At 47.4% G+C, this 12,180-nt stretch overlaps 1 long non-coding RNA gene across 1 annotated transcript in view; it reads right to left on the minus strand.

The window, feature by feature from the left end:
• The window catches only part of LOC126071783 (uncharacterized), a 36,020-nt gene extending 28,936 nt beyond the window's left edge, over nucleotides 1-7,084 (minus strand). Inside the window, exons 1-2 of the long non-coding RNA XR_007516379.1 lie at nucleotides 6,630-7,084; nucleotides 5,595-5,730 (exon numbers count right to left, since the gene is read on the minus strand). This is a non-coding gene — a long non-coding RNA (uncharacterized LOC126071783). The remainder of the gene's footprint in view (nucleotides 1-5,594; nucleotides 5,731-6,629) is intronic.
• Nucleotides 7,085-12,180: the final 5,096 nt, after the last annotated feature.

The raw sequence follows: 12,180 nt of genomic DNA on the forward strand, positions 1-12,180 counted from the left end.
ATGCCAGAAGGGGAAGAAGATAGGGTCTCCCTGGGAGAGGTGTGCCCTGGCACCCAACTGCCAGGGACCTTGTGGGGAGACCACACATGGCTCCATCCCCCCAGGGCTAGAATACCCAATAAGCAATGTACAGAGGAGCCCAGTTGTGCCTTTCCACCAATCTGCAGTGCACATTTCACCTGTCCCCCACCATGTCAAAGACCTGGTGAAACCCATGTGAAATTGCTCACCACAGATTAGCAAGTAAATACAATTAAGCCTGAGCGGACCTTGCTCAATGCAAGCCAGTGCACACTGTGTTTACTAGTTAATCTGCCCCTGATCCCCACCTAGATGTCCATCCTGTCCCCTGAGGCTTGTAGTGAAGGCCAGCAGGAATATTCCTTGACAATCCCTGACTACACTTAACTCCTGGTGGGATTGGGATCTTAATATTTATTTGAAGGCTATTCATCTCACCAAGTAGTAAATTGCTTTTGGGGAGGCCTCTGAGCCTGGACAGAAAAGCGGAAGGAGGGCATTTTCTATAAGAAGCACTTTTGACTTTAACCTAAGAGGAAACAAGGGAGGGAAAGGAGCCCAAGAAATGATGATTGGGCACGTCCTGGAGAGTATCCCCAGCTACTTCATAGAAGGTAGGTGTTTGAAGGAGCTTTAGGGTTGTTTTTTGTCCAACTCCCTTGTTGGCAGAGGAGAAAAGCAATTCCTGGTGTGAATGGGTTTGTCCAAGGCCACAGCTGAGTAGCAGAGGCAGGATCAGGTCCAGGCCTATGAGTTATGTTCACTGCAGAAGATGCAGCCCGGCCTCCCACCTAAAAGTTGCTCTGTTCCCTTGGGTTCTTGTTCCTGGTAGTTTGGGATGTCTCCTGGTTAGATAAGAGCAAGGAAAATAAGGACCCAGGGCTGGCATTTATTACCACCCTCCATAGTCATCTTAAGGACCAATGGACCAGCAGTGATGTGTAGACCCAAGTGGTCACTGTCTTTGTTGTTAAAAAGGGGAAACTGAGGCACCAAGTGGCAAGTAAGGCAGTGTGTGTGTGTGTGTGATTTAGGTGAAAATTTACAGAGCAAATTAGTTTCTCACTAAACAGTTAATACGCAAATTGTTTTGTGACATTGGTTGCCAACCCTGCAACGTGTCAACACTCTCCCCTTCTCCACCGCAGCTTCCCTGTTTTCACTTGTCCAGCTTTCCTGTCCCTTCCTGCCTTCTCATCTTTGCTCTTGGGCTGGTGTGCCCGTTAGTCTCGTACACGTGATTGAACTATGAAGCAGTCCCTCATGTGTGTTATTGTTGGCCCTATTAAAAAAAAAAAATCACCGCCGTTGAGTCGATTCTGACTCATAGTGACCCCATGGTGTTTCCAAGGCTGTAAATCTCTACAGAAGCAGACTGCCGCATCTTTCTCCTGCGGAGCCGCTGGCGATTCCAAACTGCCAAGCTTTTGGTTAGCAGTCTATTGCTTTAATCACTGCAATCTTTGATTGAAGGGTAAACCTCAGGAGTGACTTCAGCTTGGAGTTAAAAGGGTGTCTGGGGGCCATATTCTCCGGGTTTCTCCAGTCTCTGTCAGACCAGCAAGTGTGGTCTCTTTTTTTTGAGGGTGGGGGGAGGAATTTGAATTTTGTCCTACATTTTTCTCCCTCTCTGTCCAGGACCCTCTATTGTGATCCCTGCTAGAACAGTTGGTTGTGGTAACCGGGTACCACCTAGTTGTTCTGGTCTCAGTCTGGTGGAAGTTGTCGTAGTTGTGGTCTATTAGTCCTTTGGACTAACCTTTCCCTGTGTCTTTGGTTTTTTCATTCTCCTTTGCTCCAGCTGGGATGGGACCAATAGATGTATCTTAGATGGCCACTCTCAGGCTAAAGCTCCAGACACTACTCACCAAAGTTGGATATAGAACATTTTCTTTATAAACTATGTTATGCCATTTGAGCTAGATGTCCCCCAAGACCATGGTCCCAGCCCTCAGACCAGTAACGCGGTTCCTCAGGGCGTTTGGATGTATCTATGAAGAGTCTATGACTTCGCCTTGGTCAAGTTGTGCTGACTCCTCAGTACTGCGTATTGTCTTACCCTTCATCAAAGTTACCGTTTATCTACTACCTAAAAAAAAAAAATTTTTTTTTTTTTTTACTACCTAGTTAGTGTTTTTCCCTCCCCACCTCTCCCTTCCCTCTTAACCATCAAAGATTTTCTTTCTGTGTTGAAACATTTTCATGTGTTTTTATGATAGTGGTTTCATACAGTATTTGTCCTTTTGTGATTGACTTATTTCACTCAGCATAATGCCCTCCAGATTCTTCCATGTCGTGAGATGTTTCATGGATTCACCGTTGTTCTTCATGGTTTGGTAGTGTTCCATTGTCTGTACGTACCATAGTTTGTTTATCCGTTCATCTGTTGGTGGGCACTTAGGTCGTTTCTATCTTTTTGCTATTGTGAATAATGCTGCAATGAATATGGGTGTGTATGCAAGTAAGGTAATTAAAAGCTCTAACCAAATTAAATGCCAAGCCAAATCAGGGATGCAGGCATTCAGGTGTCTGACCACCTGTGTGACCCTCCTCCTCTTGCCCTGTCCCCTGGCATCTGAGTTTTCTCAGTCCTGACTGCTTCACTTGTCTGGCTCTGCCCCCAGTCTCCCTGAGAACAGGCCTCTCTTCCCTGCCCTCCCCTAGCCTCCCCTGCCCTCCCCTAGCCTTCCCTCCCCTCCCCTTCCCTTCCTAGGGGAGTCTGTCACTGAGATCCGCTATTCTTTTCTGTTCACCCCCTGTTATGGATTTAATTGTATCCCCCAAAAATGTGTGTCAACTTGGCTAGGCCATGGTTCCCAGTATTGTGTGACTGTCCACCATTTTGTCATCTGATATGGTTTTTCTATGTGTTGTAAATTCTACCTCTATGATGTTAATGAGGCAGGATTAGTGGGAGTTAAATTAATGAGACATGACTCAATCTACAAAATTAGGTTGTGTCTTAAATCAGGAAACCCTGGTGGCATAGTGGTTAAGTGCTACAGCTGCTAACCAAAAGGTCGGCAGTTCAAGTCCACCAGGTGCTCCCTGGAAACTCTATGGGGCAGTTCTACTCTGTCCTATAGGGTCACTATGAGTCAGAATTAACTCAAAAGCAGTGGGTTTGGTTTTTTTGGTTTTGGTCTTAAATCAATCCCTTTTGAGACATAAAAGAGCGAAGCTAGCAAAGAGACATGAGAACTTCATACTACCAAGAGACAAGAGCCAGGAGACTATCACATCCTTTGGACCCCAGGTCCCCGCACTAAGAAGCCCCTCGACTGAGGACAATTGATGACAAGGACCTTCCCCCAGAACTGACAAAGAGAGAAGGCCTTCCCCTGGAGCTGGCACCCTGAATTTGGACTTCTAGCCTCCTGGACTGTGAGAGAATAAATTTCTCTTTGTTGAAGCCATCACTTGTGGTATTTCCGTTATAGCAGCACTAGATGACCGACTCGACGGCAGTGAGGTAGTGAGGTGAGATGACCAAGACAACTCCATAGGATGGGCTGCACACCACGGGCTTAGCTCTCCCCACTCCTTTTGTCCATCCACACTAGGACAACCCAAGAGTCTGCACAGGGGCTCCCTGATCACCAAGCACATGTTTTCACTTGACCTCCCCGACCCCACTGTCTGAAGTCAGCTGTCTGCATTTTACTGGGGGAGAAATAGAAGCAATTCGAGGACCAGACAGGGTCCAAGAGCCTGCAGACCAGACTCTAACAGTTATGCGCATTCAGAAAGGGGAACTATGGGCTGGAGGGCCCAGAGATTTCCTCCCAGGAGGAGCTGGCCTGGGGGAAGGGGGTGTGTTGGGCTGGGAAAGACCAGGGGGCTCAAGAGAAACTCAAAGACACGAGATGTTCTGAATTATCGTTACTTGTTGTGGAGACGATTCCAACTCATGGCAACCGCAAGCGTGCAGAGTAGAGCTGCTCCATAAGGTTTTCAAGGCTGTGAACTTTCAGAGGCAGATCTCCAGGCCTGTTTTCCGAGGAGCCTCTGGGTGGGTTCAAACCGTCAACCTTTCGGCTAGTAGTCAAGCACTTAAACATCTGCTCTACCCAGGGATTTCTTGAATCATGAGTATTGCTTGGTAACAGCACCCTGTAATTCTCCAGGCCCATTATTCCTGCTTATGTACAAATTCTGCAGTTTGTCTGCAAGCCTACGAATGTGGACCCCTTTTTTACAAATGAAAAAACAGGGAGGGGAGGTGACACAGAGAGTCTAAGTAAGATTTGAATGTTTCTTACCTTTAATAGGGAGACAGAGCAGGTTCTGTAAAATATGTTAAATGAGTGAATCTGTGGGGCTGCTCACACCGCCTGCTCTGTACCTTGGCATTTCATCCCCTTTCCCACCACGGTCAACTTACTAGGGCCCCTTCCTCTCCTCTGAGCCCTCAATTCAGCTAGTTTGGTTAAGAGGGACGATTTCAGTTGAAGGAAAGGGCCTCAGTTCAGAGCAGTTGGGAAGTGATTGAATTGGATTTCAGGTAAATGACTGTCTGTATCCCAGTCAGCAGGCCTGGTCTTCTCTGTATTAAACCAGGAAGCTTCCCAGTTGGTCCTGCTGCGAACAGACAGCAATGCTGGAGGTGGCCCAGAAGGCCTGCCGTGGGCCTGGGAACTGAACCCCCCACCTCCACAGGGGATTGGAGCTCCTCAGACCTTCCGAGCAGCCCCTGGTCCGGGAGCTCTGAGGACCATTTGAGTCAGATTCTTCTGAAGTACTTATTAAAAATGCAGATTCCTAAGCCTATTGCGTCAGAATCCTGGGGTCCAGGGGCTGAGAATCATTATTTGAAAAGCACCCCCAGATGATTCTCATGCTTACTACGGTTTGAGAGGCACGTTGCCAGTCTCTGAGCAGTTGTGAAGCATTGGCACCACTGCCACCTACAACGATAGCCTAATCATATCCCCTTGCCCCTGACAGAGTGATGGGGTTATAGGGAGTTCCTTATAATGCCAATCCGGGGGGCAGGAGGAGCCCAGGCAAAGTCTTACAGAATTGAAGAGACCCTCACAAGGAGACACCCCTGTGTGACTAACTCTGCAGGGTGCCCTAGAGCCACAGGGGTGTGAGAAGAATCTGGGGCATCCAGGCCCTCTGGCCCCCTCCTCACCACAGGCTTGGAGTGTGGGCCTAGGGGATGCGAATCAGGGCTGCAAATATCCAGCACTCTCAGTGTTGATGGAACTGAGGTGTAGCGAGAGACTCTGGTCGGGAAAACCCAGTTGCCTCCTACCGTCTCTGTCGGTCGCATAGGCACAGGAGAGCTTTCTTGGTTGCACAGCACCAACAGCTGGGAGTGGAGCCAACCCACTGCTGTAACACACCGGGCCTATTCTGCAACCCCATGCGTTACAAAGTAGAACTGCTCCACTGGGTTTTCTTGTCTATAACCTTGGCTGAAGCAGATTGCCAGGCCTGTCTTCTGCTGTGCTACTGGGTGGGTTTGAACTGCCAACCCATCAGATAGTAGGCAAGCACAAAGCGCTTACACCACCAGGGACCTAGAAGGAGTGAGATAATCCAGATAACATTCACAGCTTGCTGACCTGAATGGCATTTCCAGGTGGCAAGTGGCTGATTTTCTCTCTCCCCTGCAGAGTTCAACTTCTGGAGATCTGGGCCCTTCTGTAGACAAGATGAAGTCAACAGTCTCCTTGTCCTCTCCATTGGTTGGTGTTGAGACTGTAGGGAGAGCTTTATCAGTTTCTTCCCACAGTTCTAGTCTCCTCTCTGTCTAGAAGGACCCTGAGCTGGGGAAGGACTGAGGGTCAACCCCCCTTCCTACCTTCCATCCTAAGTTTCCTTAATGCCATCTCCATCCCTCCCCGCCCCCACCAGTTTATCAGCCCTATCTTAGATCTCCTGGACCCCCTGCTCCACTCCCACCCACAGGCCACAACCCAAGCCCAGCAGGGGCAGCCACCCTAGAGCAAGAGCTGGTCTAGCTCACTCACTTCCTTGGAGTGAAGGAGCAGGAGGAGGGAAGCCCCTCCCATCTTTGAGCCCGGGGGACTCCCCACTCTGCACCTGGGAGCCCCAAGCCTGTAAACCTCACAGATGGCCAGCCCAGGAGGTGACTGAGAAGTAGAGACGGTGATGTTTCTATGGCTACTATCTTAGCTTCCTATCATTTCCTACTGGTAATCGTCTCTAACAGGCTGCCTTGCAGCCAACTCCCATCTCCTTACTTCTTCCAGACTGAAGCTTTGTATGATTCCAATCTGATTGCCCCTCATCCTTGATCAAGTCCTGCGATAACTCCCCATTGCCTTTAGGGGGAGCCCTGGTTCTCGGGCCCTGCCTCTCCCTGTCATTTCTCTCCATTCCCGGTCTCACCCCCCAAGCTTCCGCGATATCAAGCACGGGCAGTCCCCGAGCACTTTGTTTTCAGGCTGCAGGAACTTACATGTCCTTCTCTGACTTCTCACTGGGCCAACTCCTGCACATCCTTCGAGACTCGCCTTCGCCGGAGGCCTGCCCTACCCACCCACACCCGCCCTCCAGACCCCAGTCACAGTTCCCAGCACCTCCTGGGAAGACTCTACCCCAGCATTTGTCACTGTGTGCAATGATCTACTTACTTTGTGTCTCCTCCGTTACACTTTCAGCTCCTTGGATGCAGGGACCATGTGTTTCTGACCTCTGTGTCCCTAGACTTGGCTCCGTACAGGTTGAAAGATGAACACATAAGTGACGGCAGAAGTAGGAGTTGTATGACACCTCCCGCTACACCCCACCAGAGTCAGCCTAGTAAAGGGACCAGCCCAGAGGCCCTCAGGGCACAAAGCACACAGAACGCTAATAGCCGAACCATCACCTCATCCCAGGACCCCAAAGTGATGGACAAAGCCTGTTGCCCGAGCCGTAGGGGAGCTGGTCCCAGAAGTGAGCAAGCGCCATCTCTCCACACTTGTAGCCTCGTTATTCCTTCAGTCACAAGAGGTGTGCCTACCCCTGCTACCTCCATATCCCCTGACAGCCAGGGTCTCCCTAACCTTGGCATGCTGTCACCCCAGTTGTCAGGAGTGAGCATGAAGACTCCTGCCCCCTTCCTCCAGCGGCCCTCTCTCTGAGGTAAGCTGAAAGCCTTGTACCAAAGCCCAGGAGGGCAGAGCCTCTGCAAACCCGCCCCCTGGGCCCGCCCTCTCCTCCTCACAGTCTCCCTGGTGTTTCGCTAGCTGGGCGGGGTCTCTGGTCGCATGCCCACCAGTGCCACCTGGTGGCCAGAACTTTCACTCCATTCCCGGCCAAGCAACCCCCTTGCTGGTTCTAACCCCTTCTCCCGTCTCCCGTCCTGGAGGAAAGCCCTTGGTCCCAGGTCTGTGGATCTGCAGCCCCGAGGGTCCAGGCACCACCACCCCTGTGCACCCCCTCCAGACAATAAGGTCACTGGACAATAAGATTAGGCTGGAACCTAATCTACCTCTTTTTCCCTGCCAGAAGAGTGCTCGTGGAGTTAGCAGGGAAGCCTGTGATCTCACCCAGGAAGCGGTTGCCTCATGCCTGAGGCAGAGATGACCCGCTGCCATTGCTCAACGCTGCCTCATAGCCATCCCATGTGTGTCAGAGTAGAACTGTGCTCCACAGGGTTTTCGATGGCTAATTTTTTGGAAGTAGGTCACCAGGCCTCTCTTCTGAGGCACCTCTGGTGGACTCAAACCTCCAACCTTTAACTTAGCAGCAAAGGCATTAAGCATGTGCATCACCCAGGGACAAGCAGCGATACCTGTTTGGAAATCTCAGAGCTCCACTAATATTAACTTCCAGAGGAGGGAAATATTGACTCAAACGTCAGATGTGCCAAAGCATAGTTCTCCCCAAGGAGCCCTGGTGGCGCAATGGTTAAGCATTTTGCTGCTAGCTGAAAGGCCACTCCGAGGAAGAAAAGACCTGGCGATCTGCTCCAGTAAAGATTACAACCTAGGAAACCTTATGGGGCAGTTCTGCTCTGTCATATGGAATCGCTAAGAGTTGGAATTGACTTGATGGCACACAACAACAACATAGTTCTCCCCAGGCCTGGGTGGGAGGAAGTACCCAGCACGCCCAGCCTGTGTTTTCCAGCCCAGACCTCTGGTAAACCCCAGGGACCTACCAGGAGCAGGTAAGCAAGGGTAGTAAAGCCAGCTGTTTATGGAGGTTTGTTTGGGAAACAGGCAGAAGGCTAGGAGCTGGGTGGTTATAAGAAGAGGAAGGTCATTGTACACCCAGTTTCGTAATTTAAAATAATTTGGATACATCCATGTCCCCTCCTTCACACGACTTCTTCGTCTCAGGCCCCAGGCCAGTGTGTGCCTTTAAAGCAGGGGTCTTCTTCCTCCAACTTTCTCTCTCTTCTCCCTTTTCCCCTTACACTGAATTTCAGACCCTGAGTTTGGAAGTATAACTTTGGAAGTGTTATGGCTTTCATGGGCCCTAGGGATCCCTGGGTGGTGCAAATTAAGTGCTGGGCTACTAACTGAAAAGTCCTCAACTCGGATACACCCAGGGGCACTTAGGAAGTAAGGCCGGGCAATCTGCCTCCCAAAGGTCACAGCCTAGAAAATCCTATGGAGCAGTACTACTCTACACACATGAGGCCTCCATGAGTCAGACTCGACTTGACAGCAGTGGGTTTGGTCTTGGCTAGGCAAGTCTACTGGCCTCTCTGCTTCGCTCTGACCACCACCGACAACCCTCAGAATAGCCAGGACGTCATGAGCCTAATCAAACTAATCCTTAAATTGTTGGGCCCAGGATCCAGAGGTTTTTCTGACCCTGGGTTAGGAATCTAGAAGTTAAGTTTTAGTGTACAGTGGTTTCCATAGAAAGATAAAACCAAATTTACATCACAAACGAGGATAGATCCACAAGACTCTAAATTATTCTCCCAGCCAATAATTTATCAAAGCAATCGACATCTTAAGGCCACATACTGACAAATTCCCATTTCGTTAAAGCCTCCACTCGACAACCTACATAGCTATTCAGCCAATGTGAGCGTTCTCCACCAAAATATTTCCCTGATCAATTAATCAGTTCAATGAAAACAATAAATCAGTGGTTTCCAGGTTACACAAAAATCTATATTTATTTATTACATTATGTTTTAACTGCATCAACAGAATCATTGTTGAAATTTTCCAAACTTGTTCTGGATAACTTTTGTGAGCAGAACAAATAAAATTTAAATTTAAAAACACACTCAATTATTCGGCATCTTAAATTATAAAGTGAAGAATTGTTTGAATAGTGACATATCACGTTTTCCCAAGTAGGGAAGGATATAACACCCACATTAAAAAAAAAAAAAAGTTGCCATCTAGTTGATTCCGACGCATGGCGACCCTATTAGAACAGACCTATCTTATTTTACATAAATAATAGTTATGAACCTGTGAAACTTAATCCGAGAACCAAATCATTTAGCCCCTTAAGCCCCAGTTTCCATGTCTTTGAAACGAAGGCTTGAAGTAGTCAAGTAGTAGTTTTCAAATATTTTTAGCTGTAAAAAACACTTCAATGAGGTGAAGTCGTCACAGCTAGTGATATTAATCCATCCATGTGTTTTCACATATGGTCTTATTTCGCCCTCACAACACCGTATGATCCATGTCATTACGTAGTAGTTGAGGAAATCAACGCTAGGAGAGGCTAAGTAACGCACCCAAGGTCACACAGCTAACACAGCTAACGGCTGAGCCAGGATTCAAACCCGGCGCCTTTGGACTTCAAATCTCACGCTCCTCATCCTTCAAAGCCCTGTCTGTAACGCAAACGGGTGGGCTCTGGTGACTGGAAAGACAGTGCAGGCTTCCCACAACCCCTCCAACTCCACTTCCCCTCCAGGAGCTGTTTGAGGAACTGTTTTTCTATGAAATTGAATTTCAACCAGGAGTTTTATTTTTATATCTGGTCAAATAACTCTTTTTAATGTTTTCAACGCGATAAAAACAAAGTTTTTATAGAATTCTTGAATATCCCCCAAATATATCCAACCACGGATTCCAGGAGTCCGCAGAATCCCTATTAAGAAATTCAACACTGTACAAGACACAGGTAGAAATCGCGTGGGAACGTTATTATGTACCTATTACAGTAATCCATTTCCGCATTTCAAATCCTTGTCATCGAAGAGTAGGTCTCCATGTTCATGCTAATCCTAAGTGTTCTATATTTGAAGTTATCAAATGGATGTATAGTAATAAAAATATTTTAAAACTTCAAAAAAAGAAAAAAGAAATTCAAGTAAAAGTCGAGTCCAATTGCACAATAACTTGTCATATTGTGACATCTACTGGTAAAGTGTGATATTGCAACCAACCTGCTTTTACAGGTAACAGAAGGAGGCTGTTGGGACTAAATTCTACTAGTCTCTAGTGTCGCTACGAGTTGGAAGCGACATGATGGCTCATAACAACTAGTGTAAATAAAAATGGAGAAACTGCTTTCACACAGACAAAGTAGAGAGATCTGGGAATCTCGCAATACAGTTAAAGAGTCCTGGTACTGCCTTTACAGTAATTATCTGTATTGTCGTTACTTGCTGTGTACTTGGCTCTGACTCAGGACGACCATGTGTATAACAGAACAAAACATTGCACGGCCTGTGCCATCTTCATGATCGTTGGTATGTTTAAGCCCATTGTTGTGGCTCTTGTGCCAATCCATCTCACCGAGGGTTTCCCTCATTTTCACTGACCCTCTGCTTTACCAATGAGCTGTATTGACTTCGTTAAGCCCTTTGTGTCTACCTTGAATCAAACGGGATCACACCATCTCAGAGGCTTTTTAATCGTGTTGGTCAAAGCACTAAGGGGTGTGTGGAGCACCCTCAGGGGCCGTGTAGGCAGGCAAGGCAGGGCCAAGTGGGCGTGGCTCCTCTTCGCACCCCTGTATCTCAGCCCTTCTCTTTTTATCTTTTCATCTACTCATTTTCTGATAAAGTTATAGTTTCAAAAAGAATTTCACAGCTCGTTTTAAAAGTTTTTAAAACACTGTTTCTGTTATAAAGACCTGGCCAATCCATGTCCACATTTACTGTCCCTGCCACATTTTGAGGTCCTGTACTAAACCTAAATTCCCCCTGGGTGATGCGAACGGTTAAGAGCTGGGCTACTAGCCAAAAGGTTGGTGGTTCAAACCCACCCAGAGGCACCTCAGAAGAAAGGCCTGGGGATCTACTGCTGCAAGGTCACAACCATGAAAACCCTTTGGAGTACAGTTCTACTCCGAAACACACGGGGTTGCCATGGGTCAGAATGAACCAGACGGCAGCTGGTTTGGTTTTGTGATTTGGTACTAAATTTTTATGAGCTACAAAAATGTGAATCCCAGACTCTTCTCTCAAAGAGCATACAATTTGGTTTGTGGAACAAAACAAGGACATCACCTACTCCTTCCTTAACTACGCATTTTTGTGCATTTTTGTCAAATCAGTTGGGAGCTTTTTTTTTTCCCCCATGAGATCGTATCTCTGATTTTATAAGCCAAGTCAGTGGGAGAGAGAATTCTTTTTATAGTCAATTTTGCTGGAAGGCATCTTTGGTATAAAACGACTGTTTCAGGAGTCTCTTGGGGAGATCTCGTGATAGAGTTGAGACCTGTTGTCATCACCACGTAGCAGTTGTTCCTTCTCATGGGACATGGATGAGATTACGAGACTTTGTGAATGCCATCTATTGTTCTTCAGCAAAGTATGTAAGGCTATATGTCTGCAATGAGGAAAGAAATGAGAGGTGTCTGCAAATTCCCCATTAAAAGTTCATCTTCTACCTACAGAATGGGAAAAAGTTTTTAGCTACCACATCTCCGATCAGTGGCTAATCTGTAAAGTCTACATAATGCTGCAAAAACTCAACTACAAAAAGACAAATAACCCAATTAAAAAATGGGCAAAGATATGAACAGACACTTCACTAAGGAAGACATTCAGGTAGCTAACAGATACATGAGGAAGTGCTCACGTTCATTAGCTATTAGAAAAAGGCAAATCAAAATTACAATGAGGTTCCATCTCACTCCAACAAGGCTGGCATTAATCCAAAAAACACAGAATAATAAATGTTGGAGAGGCTGTGGAGAGACTGGAACACTTCTACACTGCTGGTGGGAATGTAAACCACTTTGGAAATCAATTTGGTGCTTCCTTAA

The sequence above is a fragment of the Elephas maximus genome, chromosome 3, assembly GCF_024166365.1.
Source record: "Elephas maximus indicus isolate mEleMax1 chromosome 3, mEleMax1 primary haplotype, whole genome shotgun sequence".
NCBI classification, from domain to species: Eukaryota; Metazoa; Chordata; class Mammalia; order Proboscidea; family Elephantidae; genus Elephas; species Elephas maximus.